The sequence below is a fragment of the Podarcis gaigeae genome (assembly GCF_964106915.1).
Source record: "Podarcis gaigeae genome assembly, chromosome: 17".
Taxonomy (NCBI): Eukaryota; Metazoa; Chordata; class Lepidosauria; order Squamata; family Lacertidae; genus Podarcis; species Podarcis gaigeae.
This window is the reverse complement of record NC_139694.1, coordinates 34988200-35001516: the sequence shown is the minus strand read 5'-3', so window position 1 is coordinate 35001516 and position 13317 is coordinate 34988200.

Genomic DNA, 13317 nt, shown 5'->3' with positions numbered 1-13317 from the left:
GGGCCAGAACCACCCAAACACTACAGAAATTTATTCTACATTCTACAGCAGCAAGAATGTTACGTACCCAAAAATGGAAAGAAGTCCCAGTAAAAGATGAATGGATACAAAAACTTATGGAATATGCAGAAATGGCAGAACTTACCAGGAAAATAAGAAATAAAGATAAACTTTTTATAAAAGAATGGAAGTGGTTTATTGAATATTTACAAAGAAACTGTAAACAGATAAGAACATTTGCAGGATTATTGTAATAACCTGCAGTTTTATAAGAGAATATATTCAAAGTAGATGAACAAATGAGCAAATTAAGTTAATTTGGATATGTAGAAAATATTAAAAACAAATCTAAGGAACCACAGAAAGAGGGGGAAGGAAGTCAAGTTTTGAAACGTTAAAATGATTGTAAAATGATTGAAATGTATAAAATTGAAAATCATTTTTAAAAGGCTTGTCATTCTTCAAGGGGCAGGCAGGGGCAGAGATGTCTCTCTTGTCAATGCATTCTCATGGATGCTAAGGTATCATGCAGTTGGTGGGACCAGAGCCCCCAAGGGACTGGGACTTTTGTCTGTCACTTTTCCTCCCCACATGGAGGAAGGGAAAGATTGCTTTTGCCAGCAGACTGAACTGATTGCTTACTGAGGGAATCAGGTACTGGAGCGCGAGAGTTGCTGCTGAAATTTGAGACCTCAAGGTCCGCCACTGCCTTGATTCACAGACTCCAAGAGTGAAGATGCAACTGTCCTGCACTCAAGATGCCATCCTGTACCAGCTTACCTAGGAGTGAGTCTCACTGAACTCAACAGGGCGTATATTTCTGAGTTGCACTGTCAGATAATTGATTTCTGGAAACTCAGTGGAGGCGGCTGAAAGCTGTAGGAACTCCAGCAACTTACACTAACAAATACAAAACACCCTCTCTAAAATTAGCCCAAATGTAAAGTAGGAGGCAAACAGGAATGGTGATTAATGAGAAGGCACCAGAAAATTGAGCTGTCTCCTGGAAGTAAATCAGGATGTTTGCTCAGATTCCACCTTCAGTTCAGCATAGCATGCTCAGCCACCATTGACAGGGCCATATTTAGTTTAAGGCTGAAGTCCTAGTCACACTTATTTTGGAGAAAGACCAATTGGAGAAAGACTTTTTGCCTTCCGATCTTCCTTAAAACCCAGTGAAAACCCAGCAATGCAAGCAAGAGCTATGTTGTTGTTGCTTTGTGTTAAATGTGTTCTTTTCTACAGAGGTTTTGAAGGCTATAACTATTTCGGGCTCTGGGCTTGGGACTGCTCTACCTGTTGGCAAGACTGGTTTTGATTCTCTCCCAACTCTGACTTGCCCCCCTCTAGCGTTACCTCAGCCCTCTCCTTTTCCTGTACTGTTGCTTCGCCTCCTCCCCTTGGTCAGCTGGCAGCGTTCCTGTGAGGTAATAATTTACTCTGACCTTCTAGGAAATGGTTGTAACAGACAAGCACATGTGCGAGCAAAGTGCAACGAGGGAGGCAAAACAAGATGGGGCAGGTCTAGGGCAGCGCAGAAGTTACTGCTGTTCACCTCAGGTGGCCTTGGGGGCACATCAGGGCATCTTATATGGCTGAATCACTTTCTCCAGAATAAATCTTGGTTTTGTTTAAATGTTTTCCCCTCTAGCCTGGGGCAGGATGCAACCAAAGTAAGGCACTTCTAAGCGCCCACTGTGTCCTTGTTCAGAAACTCTGGCCCACAAAAGCTTGCCTTAAGTAATGCTGTTATTGCAAATTCAGTACAGTAATCACACATTTTGTTGTTTAGTTGTTTAGTCGTGTCCGACTCTTCGTGACCCATGGACTAGAGCACGCCAGGCACTCCTGTCTTCCACTGCCTCCCGCAGTTTGGTCAAACTCATGCTGGTAGCTTCGAGAACACTATCCAACCATCTCGTCCTCTGTCGTCCCCTTCTCCTTGTGCCCTCCATCTTTCCCAACAGCAGGGCCTTTCCCAGGGAGTCTTCTCTTCTCATGAGGTGGCCAAAGTATTGGAGCCTCAGCTTCAGGATCTGTCCTTCCAGTGAGCACTCGGGGCTGATTTCCTTAAGAATGGATAGGTTTGATCTTCTTGCAGTCCTCTAGCACCATAATTCAAAAACATCAATTCTTCGGTGATCAGCCTTCTTTATGGTCCAGCTCTCACTTCCATACATCACTACTGGGAAAACAAAAGCTTTAACTATACGGACGTTTGTTGGCAAGGTGATGTCTCTGCTTTTTAAGATGCTGTCTAGGTTTGTCATTGCTTTTCTCCCAAGAAGCAGGCGTCTTTTAATTTCGTGGCTGCTGTCACCATCTGCAGTGATCATGGAGCCCAAGAAAGTAAAATCTTTCACTGCCTCCATTTCTTCCCCTTCTATTTGTCAGGTGATGGGACCAGTGGCCATGTTTTTTTTGATGTTGAGCTTCAAACCATATTTTGAGCTCTCCTCTTTCACCCTCATTAAAAGGTTCTTTAATTCCTCCTCACTTTCTGCCATCAATGTTGTGTCTGCATATCTGAGGTCGTTGATATTTCTTCCGGCAATCTTAATTCCGGCTAGGGATTCGTTCTGTCTTCCTGGGCACAACCTGATGGTACCTTGCTGTACCATCAGTTTGGTGGTGGTGCCTCAAAAAGAATATAATATCCTTCCTTTTGTAATCCAAAGTGACAAATGCTTTGACAAAGAATGAATTTGAGAGTACGTGGACTGAAATTGTGTGTGTGTGTGTGTGTGTGTGTGTGTGTGTGTGTGTGTGTAGAGCAAATGCATCTTCACCCTTCTCCAAGACCACTACTGTATATATTTCTATCCTAACATGCCCAAGTTTGTATTTGTTTTGGTAGTGTTCCGGTGAAGCTCCCTGTTTCAGAATTGCACCAAAGATGTTGATTCTGCTGTCTTATCTTATCACAATTATATGACCCCTAGGTACGGTGAGACAAAGCAAGGTTTTGCCAGGTGGGAAGTACTATGAAGCAGGTTGCAGGTGCACTTGACATAACCTCCCTCTTTCCCAGCACCCAATGTTCTTTATCCATGCACACACTACACATTTCAGATTACACAAGCCACTCACTGCTGTTATGTAAGGGGCTGGCATCAAGCCAGGCTATCTTGGTGCTCAGCCCAGATCCCTCTTACGCCAGCCAGGCAGGATCAACAAACCCAGCAAGGACGATAAGGTGGAGAGCAACCAGATAGGACAGAGCTAGTGCATGTGTAGTACCTTTGTCTGGGCAAAACATCAGGTGGGGCAGTGGGAAGATGGTTCTGTGGCTGCTCCAAGGGCCTTGGTTTCTCTGGAGCACAGAACTCACACCTCCTATTGTCCTCTGATTTGACCCTTCATTTCCTCCGGCTCTGTGTGAATGTGGTAGCCTTAGCTCATTCTAGGAAACCCTCTTTGGATTCACAGCTTAATCTCTGGTGACTACTCCACAGCTAAGGAAATATGTGTGAGATGGGAATAATCCTTTCTGGGATAGTAAGTCCTTAAACTGAACCTGCCACTAATCTGGAAGGCAGGAAGAGGAGCCCTGTTTTGAATTGCAGCAACAAGTCAGTGTATAATGTTTTGGATGGGGGGGGGGGAGGTAGACAGGTAGTAGAAGAGACAAATTCGGCAGCTTACTGGGGCCTCATACTGAGCAAGGAGCCAGACCAGTCTGACCCCCCTTTTTTCGCACATATAAACCAGGAAATGCTCCCAGCACAAGGCCCATTGAAATGAAGAGCATTTCAGCACAATAACTTCCTTGCATGTGCAAGGCAACTGCTAGCTCTGTTTTCTGCCTCAGGCATCATATGTCATAGATCAGTTTTGGAAAGAGAAGTTGAAAGGAAGCAGCAGACAGATAAGGAAGGAGAGCAAGGAGGCATAAAAGCACAGAGTGAGAGGGAATTAAGTGCAAGGGGTGTGTGTGTGTGCTGGGCCGGGGTCGCTGCGTATTAGTTGTGTAACATGCGTCAGCACAGCACTCAATGTTCCCAGATGGTTATTTATAGCGCTTGTTGCCACTGCTCACGGCCTGCCCCCTTCCTTCTGCTGGAATCAGTTGCTCATGGCCAACACAGCTGGGAAAAGAGGGGGACTCTGGATCCCAGGTTCTAGTTGCAAGTTTGGGAAGGATTTAGTGGTTTATGCAGCACAAAAGAGATAATTTTGGCACATTTATATAGACACAGGGTTCCATGCCTTTTATAACTGAAATTTCAAAATCTGTAGTTGGGCAGTATCTTTATTAGGCAAATTAAAACATCACAAAATAGGGAGCCATCCTTCGGGTTGTCCAGAACTCTTCACCAAGCTCAGTGTAGAGGGGGAAAGCTGGCTCATGTTGAAGACAGGGAGCCTGCCTTTGGTCATGGTCTGAAGATTGAATGTGAGAGGTAACAGACAGTTGCCTTACTAGGTGCTACGCAGGTTTCAGGTGGCACATAAGACTGCTCCAAGGATGAAGAAACATACCATTGCAGTGGTGTAGCGGGGGATGGAGTGGGCTGTGGCCCCAGGCACATATTGAATGAATGAATCTTTATTTGCATCAGCCACCAGCCATAATAGCAATAAAACAAGCAGAATACAGTATACAGAGGATAAAGGTAAAAAGTCAGTTATATAAAATACATTTTGGGGGTTTGTATCAATAGTCAAATAATGGATCTTATTCTAATTGCCCCAGTTTAAAACTTTGCAACCTTTGGTGTCACCTGCTCATCTTGCTGTAACTGTAGTTGGGTGACCCAGAATGGACAATAGAGGGGTGATAACCTCACTCCTCAAATCTTTATATAGAGTGCAGGCCAGAAGAACACGAGCCACTGATTCAGTACTGCCATCTCCATAGGCACGTAACCATTTTTCAAGTGGAATTTTTTGGAATCGTCCCTCGAGTACAGCTGAAGGCAGTATATTCAATCTTGCGAGAGTAAAAGCGCAATTTTGGAATTACTAAGTTATACAAATAGGGAAATAAGTTATACAATTAAGGAAATTTTGCCCATGGTATGACTATTTTCCATCTAGTCATCTTGACTCTCTGGCACCCTGGGCACATATTTTGAGGGGCCACAAACTGGTGCCCCCATAACAGGCTCCCTCATTGGAGCCTTGCTTCAGTGTGTGAGAGAGCTGCAGAGGCAGCTTCCTTGTGTGATGGCCCAATGCCTCCAGTCGCAGCTCCACCCTCGGGTCAAGCCTGAGCCGGGCACAGAGAGAGGAGAGCTGGCAGCAGCTTCCCTGCCCCTCTCTTTGCCTGGCCCCTATACTGCTTTGAAAGGCAAGCCACAGCAGGCTCACTCTGTGCCCTGCCTCCCTTGGGGGCACGTCCCACATGCCTGCCCCAGGCAGCGTTAGCATACGCTCCACCCCTGCACTGTCACATGCCACCCCAATCTCTGAGCAGTGCAAAATTCCAGGGGTTGCAGGTGCTCCTCCAGGGTTTCAATCAATTTCCTTTATTCGACCGATAGTCAGAAATAAAACACAGAAATAAAACACAATACAGAATTATGAACTAAAACATCATAGGGGTACATGAATAAGGTAGGGCCACAGCACTAAACCTCTCACAGATAACCCACATCAAGGCATTCAATTGTACATTTCCGACGCTTGAGTGCCAGGAAAAGGAATTTAGCCACTGACAAAGTTGTTTTCCTAGAAGACTTATTTAGCAGATATGCTGTCTGCTTTCCTCTTTGTCGGGGACTAAGCTGGGGTAAGAATGGGGTTATAAGATACTGTCTTAAATCGTTGTAGAAGGGACAGCTCATTAAAATGTGCTCTGTGGATTCTACCTCACCCAACGCACAATGGCATAATCTCTGGTAATACGGGACTCCTCCATATCTTCCCTTCAGAACCGCCGAGTCAAGAACATTCAGCCTAGCCGCGGTAAATAGTCTGCGGTATTCCACGTAGTGGATATCCGCCAGGTAGCGAGCTGGAGCAGCTCGGTACATCTGCTCCCCCAGAAACAGCCCAGGTTTCACACGGGCTATGTCCTCCTGTCTCGCAATATCCCTTAATCTTTGGGCGATCACCGCCTTTGCGTGGCTATACGTCATGGACTCTATATAAAGGGAGGACAACCCGCACTTCTGCACTTCCTCCACTATCTCCCCTTCCCATGGAGATTTAAAGTTATCCCTCAGAATCAAGGGGGCCAAACCCACCGGTCTGAAGCAAAGCTTAAGCCAAAGCCATAACTTCGCTTTCAGGGCCACATACCTAAAGGCTTGGCAACCGGTTTCCAATCTCATGATCGCACCTGCCACGGAGGGGGGGATCCTGAGTATGGCCCTGAGGAATTGGGTTTGGATAGATTCCAATTTTTCAAAGTCCCTACGTGAGCCCAAGGCAATGCCCACCAGTAGAAGAGGGAGGACTTTCATTTTAAAAAGTCGCAAGGCAACTTTGACAGTTTGTGCCTGTTTCTTAGAGTACAGGGTTCTAATCACCAAGGCTGCTTTCGATGCGTTCGAGGCTATGTATTCTCTGTGCGCCAAGAAGGACCTATTTGATCTAACAACCTGACCCAGGTATTTGAAGCAGCTGACCTGCTCTAAAGGAATGCCATTAATTGACCATAAATTAGGTTTTGGTCGAGCGGCAAAGACCATTATTTTGGTCTTGGCATAATTTAGTTGGAGCTCATGTTGGGTCACATATTCATGAAGAGCTCGAAGCATCCTCCTTAATCCGATGGGGGACGTAGCTAATAGGGCGGCATCGTCTGCATACAGCAGGACATTCAAGGCTCGTCCTGCCAGTTTTGGTGGATGGAAATCAGTATTTGCCATATGCACCACTAGCGAATTAATATAGAAATTAAACAGGGCAGGGGCAAGCAAACAGCCCTGTCTTACCCCCCTAGTGGTGGCAACCGGATTGGAGACTAGCCCCTTGCTATGTAGCCTAATCCTCAGGAAGGTATTTGTATGCAAATTAATAATCAGCAGGAGAAGGCGGCGGTCGATAGATGTCGCTGCCAATTTTGCCCATAGCTGGTTCCTGGGAATTAGATCAAAAGCCTGCTTAAAGTCTATAAAGGAGACGTGGAGGGCTTTTAGGCCATTGTCAGCATACTTGGTGGCCAAGTGATTTAGGATCAAGATTTGGTCTGTTGTTGATCTTCCAGGGCGGAAACCCGCCTGTTCCTCTGCGATGATGTTGTTACTTTCCATCCAGGTCGTTAATTTGTTAAGTAGAAATTTTGAATAGATCTTCCCGATAACATTTAGCAGGCTAATTGGTCTAAAATTGGCCGGGTCTGTGCGTGGCCCTTTCTTGTGGATTAACACAATCAGTGCAGAGTTCCAGCTTGGAGGAAATTGTGCTGTTTTGTTTATATAAGTAAAAAGAGCTGCTAAGGGTGGACACCACCAATCCTTATTGGCTTTAATAACATCTATGGAGATAAGATCGTCTCCGGGTGCCTTGCCCGCCTCAAATTGGCCTATAAGTGTTTCCACTTCAGAGCAGGTAACAGGATCCCACTCAGGCAAGGGGGCCAATTCTATCCTTTCTCCTCTGGCAGCGTGAGCTGCATATAAATCGGAGAAGAAGCTTTCCCAGGTGTCAGCTGAAATTTGGGGTTCTATCCTTGACCACGGTCTACCCAGGTATTGAGAAATTTGGTGCCAAAAGGAGGAGGGATTTCTATTTTCTGCAGCTTTTAGAAGGTTGTTCCAATCATTTCTTTCTGCCGCAAGCTTCTTTTCCTTTAATAGTGCTTTATACCTTCTCTTGAGGTTCATAAGGTGACTGCTAGGTGCGGGGTCATTTGATGCCCTATATGCCAAGAATTCATTATATAGGTTGTTCTTGAAGTGTCTACATTCCTCGTCAAACCACTTTTTATGAGAGAAATGGTTACTATTCATTACCGAGGCCTTAGTCAACGAAGGTTTTAGCAGATCTACTAATTTGTCATACATTGGCAGTGGCTCAACTGCCTGGACAAGGGAGTCCCTTGTCTCTTGCAGTTGGTCAGACTGAAGGAGTTCATTTATCCGTTGAGCCAAATTGTCAGTCCATTTTAAGGTAGTGGGCCTCATCTGAAGCTGGTTATTTGTAATAGGCACACAGGAATAGGTAGCCAATTCTCCATCCAGGGTCAATGAGAGTTCTAATGGAAAATGGTCACTTTCCAGCCTCGTTACCACCCTAAAGTTAGAAATTTTGGGAATTAGGTCTACTGATGTCCAAATAAAATCTATGGTAGAGGCTCGGGAGCCTGACCAGAAAGTAAATTCGGCAGGGTAATCAGAACTGAGAGCTCCGTTTAAAAGGTGAAAATTAAGAGACATCAAAGTTTGTCTACATTTAAAACCTGCGTATGTAGCAACACTGTCTTTAAAATTCCTGGGTAAAAGGTCTGAGGTTAAAATGGGTAGTGGGGGATATTTATTATATTTAGCAAATAATGATTTATCAGAGTGAGACAATTGGCCATTAAAATCTCCTGCAACTAGGAAGGAGGCTTCAGGATATTTCTCTAGGAGAGTTTCAAGAGTCAGTTGAATTCCCCTCCATCTTTGGTCCACCAGGTTTTTCTTGTAGGTTGGGTGCAAATAAACATTAATCACCACGAACACTTCCTCCGCTGTTTGTAGCTTTACACCCAGCATGGATGACGACTGGATGTCGATTTGTTCCACCTGCAGATTTAAGGCCAAAGAAACTAAGGTAGCCAGTCCACCTTGTGGTCTACCAGGTGATAGTGAATTCTGGTGTGCATTCAGGTAGAAGCCCTTATACCCTGATAAGGAGAAGCCCTCACAAGCCCAGGTCTCTTGCAGTAAAAGAATACGACTGCCTTTTATGTAGGCGACAAAGGATGGGTCCATCAGCTTAGGTTTAATGCCAGCTACATTCCAGGATAAGAAAGTAAGTGATCTCCTGGTCACCCCTTCGAGTCATGCCGGGCCTTGCGGGGCCGACACGGCAGAATCCACCTGGGAATGCGTGCGGCGAGAGGGGCAATAGGCTGGAAGAAGGAAGTAATTGTAGCTTGCTTACCCGGCAATTTCCAAACACCACTTACCGCAGCAGCAGCAGCCATGGATTGAGGCTTAATTTTTGGTGGCTGCGGGGATGGGTTCTGGTGCACGGGGGTATCACTTAGCGACAGGTCCATAGACTCTGCATTTAAGGTATGCTCTAAAATTGAGAGGGGTGGGCCTTTTGGGTCAGCGGTTGCTGTAGGGAACATGCAGTGTAAGGCAGGTGGAAGACATCCTTTTGGGTTTGCCTCCAAAAGAGCATTCAGTCTTGCCACAGCTTCCGAGTTTGACCAGAGGGTTGTCGAATCTTTCACTATATCCTGCCCAGGCTTGACATCCCGAGGCCGTGTACAGCCAGGTTGCCGATCAAAGGTCGTTAAAACGGGTTCCACTTGGGCTTGTGTAGACTGCTCTTCAATTGGTGAGAAATTCATCTTATTTACCTGAACATGATCTTCTGAGTTACGGAGACAGAGTAGCAATTCATCCAGTCTGTCCGTTATCTCCGTTCGCTCCAGTTTTGGCAATTGGGAGAAGGATAGAAGTAACTCACGCTCCGTAGAATTCTCCAGATGTATAGCCTTTGTCAGTGGAGGCGGGGGGGGGGGTCAGTCCAGCTAATTAGATCTGCGGCCAGGGGAGTTGGAGTCGTGGCAATTGGCGAACCCTCAGACTTGTCTGCTTTCTTTTTGAGCAGGCAGTTTGGTAAGAGGGGGCAGATCTTGGTATTGGTAAAGACTCTTGTAGCAAAGATTCCATAGTTAATTAGAAGGCTTCTTGAGGACATAATAAGTACAGGGAGCTTTTTGGTTTTAAAGGAGAGCAGCACTCTCTGCCTCTGAGGTCTGCTGCTAATATGGACAGAATGCTTCAAGTCAATAGAGTTAGGGATTACCCCCAGGAGCTCCGCTAGGTGTCTCCTTATATCACTCTTATAATGCCAGTTTATCACCTTACCTCTAAAGGGGCAAACCGTTAAGCAAATTTTAGTAGCTTGGAGCAGCAGTTTGTAAGGAGGTGCATAGTGTTGTTCCTTCTTATTTTGCTCACTTTGCTCACTTTTCTGATTGCCAACAACTTGAGAAATTGTACAGGAGGTGTGAGGTAAAACGGGTGCTCTGGACAATTGTATGGATTTCATCTCAGGTGATACATCAGGGGAACTGTCTTTACCTGTTAGGGATACAAGCGAGATAATCTTCTCCAAGGATCCTCGGATGTCTTTTATGTATTTAAAGATATAGTCCACCGTTTTAGCAACTAGGTCTAGAGTAGACGAGTGTTCAAATAGTATCTCATCAATGCAGCTTTCACGGGCTCTAGCGCAGTCATTCGAGTGGATACCAGCATTACCCTTGCTTGAAGGTTTAGTAGGCAGGTTATCAAAAGGCTCTCTCACAATGATCTCCTCGCCATTCATCTCTGCTAGCAGTGTGAAAGAGTTCGAAACTGGAACATTAAAAATATCCTTTGTACCTTCAGATTCACCAATTTTTGTTTGTTTAGCAAGAGGCAGGCATCTCAGTTCCTCTGTGTCGTCTAAATCTCTAGAATCTCTGGTACGTTTCCCAGTTCCTCTCCCACAAGCAGGGCTGTATACTTGCTTAGTCATTTCTCTCTTCGTGCAGCCGCCGCAGTTTCAAGGTCAATGGTTGTCTCCCCGATAGAAAGAGGCGTCCTCCTACTTACTAATTTAAAACTAAAACTAAAATCTAAAAACTAAAAACTAAAGTTAAAAGTTAATAGGTTTCTATACTCATTAAAACAGTCTTAAAAGATAAATCAGGGAGCTCACACTCACGCTGACTAAGTGCCATTCGCCATCTTGGAAAAAACCCTCCAGGGTTTGTGTTTCCTTTTAGGAATGTGGCACCCTTAAGACCTGTTCTTAAGGGGCATGTAGAAACACCTCAAATCTACAAGATCTGTACATCATCAATGCTGCAATTTTTTATTATAAAACTACATTTTATAATTATAATTTAACCACATAAATCTCTTCACAGCTCCCAGGCACTGATTGAGCCCCAAGGCCAATCTGTTTGAGTCAGATGAAAAGGAGCAGAGCCAGGTGCCAACATTGTACTGACCACATCTCAGCCCACATCCCCTTACAATCTCAGACGGTGGTTTCCTATAGATGTCAAACAGCACAAAGAAAAGCCACAATCATGGGCTGAATAGAAATCCCCTAGCACCACCTTCTGGAATCTAGCATAGCATACTGTGTATCATTATGACCTCGGTGTATTGTATTGTACCTCCTCCTCCTTTCAAGGAATATATAGCAGCTTTGGATGGATACATAGAAAAATAGCACAGGGAAAAGGGTTAAACCTCTCTTCCTTAGTTGTGGAATTCTAATCTAAATATCTCTCTTGCTACTGACTCTTTTTTAAAATGTGGGAAATCCCACTTACCGGTATGCATTTCCTGTATCATGTCTTGTTTAGGCCTTGGGATAGACCATTTTACTCAGGTACTATCTCTGTTGTCATGGGGTCACGTAGGGATAGATTACTGCAGCTGTCATCATGCCCCTCACCACTGTATACCCCAGCCCATAGCTGTCAAGTGTCCCTTATTTGAAGGGACAGTCCCTTATTCCAGTGCCATGTCCCGCTGCTGTCCCTTATTGATGGATGTCCCTTAAATGATGTCCCTTAAATTTCAAAGGAAGCAGCTCCTCTCCCTCCCTCCCTGCCGGCCAGGGAGGAGGGAGGCTCCAACTGTGTTGCTTGGCTGCGTTGCTCACCCAATAAGGAGTCTAAGAATGACTGGGGGTGGAGCTTGCATGCCTTGTGTGTGGCTAGTTAATGCAAGCTGAGAGGTTTTTTGAATGCTGGACGCCATTTTGTTGCACGTGCTGCTGCAAACTTTGCAGTGCAAAGCCAGGCCGGGGAGCCATCTTAAGTTGAGGCTGCATAGGCCTTGTGGTGCATATGATTTAATCTATGAATGAACCTCTGGTTACAAAGTTGGTTGGACAGTGTTCTCGAAGCTACCAGCATGAGTTTGACCAGACTGCAGGTGGACAGGAAGACTGGAGTGCCTGGAACAGGTGAGGCTGCAGGTCCCTTATTTTGGCTGCTGGTCCCTTATTTTCAAGGCTGCTGGTCCCTTATTTTCAAATCTGTAAGTTGACAGCTATGCCCCAGCCTTCCCTGAGAGACCTGGGGAATGACACCATACAGTAATATATTATGTCCCTCCTCTGCAGATCCTTGCCTTGTCTCTACCCAGTTTCTTCCCCCATCATATTGAGCATACAAGCATACAAGCATATTGTCTCTACCCAGTTTCTTCCCCCATCATATTGAGCATACAAGCATATTTCTGTCACCTTTAGCGTTATAAAAAGGCAGAATGCAAGACTAACCTGAGGCCTCCCCATCTAGCCTACTGCATCCCCTTCACCTCTTCTCTCCTTTAATTAGGCGGCTGGAGCAGTGGCAGTATAGTAGTGTAGAAGAAATTGGGAAATTCCCTTACTGGTTTGGCCACTCCAAAGATGGTCCTTATATAGCTGTTAAATTTCATGTAAATCAGGAGGCCTCAGAATAGCATATGAGCAACATGTGCTCAGACAGCCCCTGGGGCACCCAGCCCACCAATGCTCCTTTCCTGCCCCCCACCAGCTGTTCATTTCTTTTAATGGGCCTTTTCAGGGTGGTTTTCTTATCTTCTCTTCTCTTCCCTTCCTTCCCTTCTCCTCCCCCCTTCTTTCCTTCCTTCCTTTGTAAAGTTATGTACCAGTAATCCTTCCAGTGCTGTACAGTCTCAACCTCTAGAGGGCATGCACACAATGCTGCTTTTTCTTTCCTCCATTGAAGTGAATAGCAATGACAATAGCTATAAAAACATAATAAAACATTAAACATTTAAAAAAACTTTCATATACAGGTTTCCCCTCAGACGGCTTGGGGGGGGCGGATAATTCCATACCCTCCAACATTTCTCCAATGTAAATAGGGACATCTTAAGGAAAAGTGGGAGATTGCAGGATCAAATCAGAAACCGGGACAGCTCCTCTAATTCAGGGACATCCTGAGAAAACATGGCATGTGGGATGTCGCAGGATTCTATGCTGGTCCCTGCTGACGTCAAATTCTTGCGCCAGTGGGCATGCTGACATCAGACATGCACATCCCTGCCACGTGCACAGCCCCAGCATGAAAAATTTGTGGGTGCCCGGCCCCTTCATGGGGCATGTGGTGGGGGCTGGGTGCCCCCCCCCGACAGTACCTATGCCCCCTAATATTTTTTCTTTCAGAAATTTAACAAAGCTTGCCCC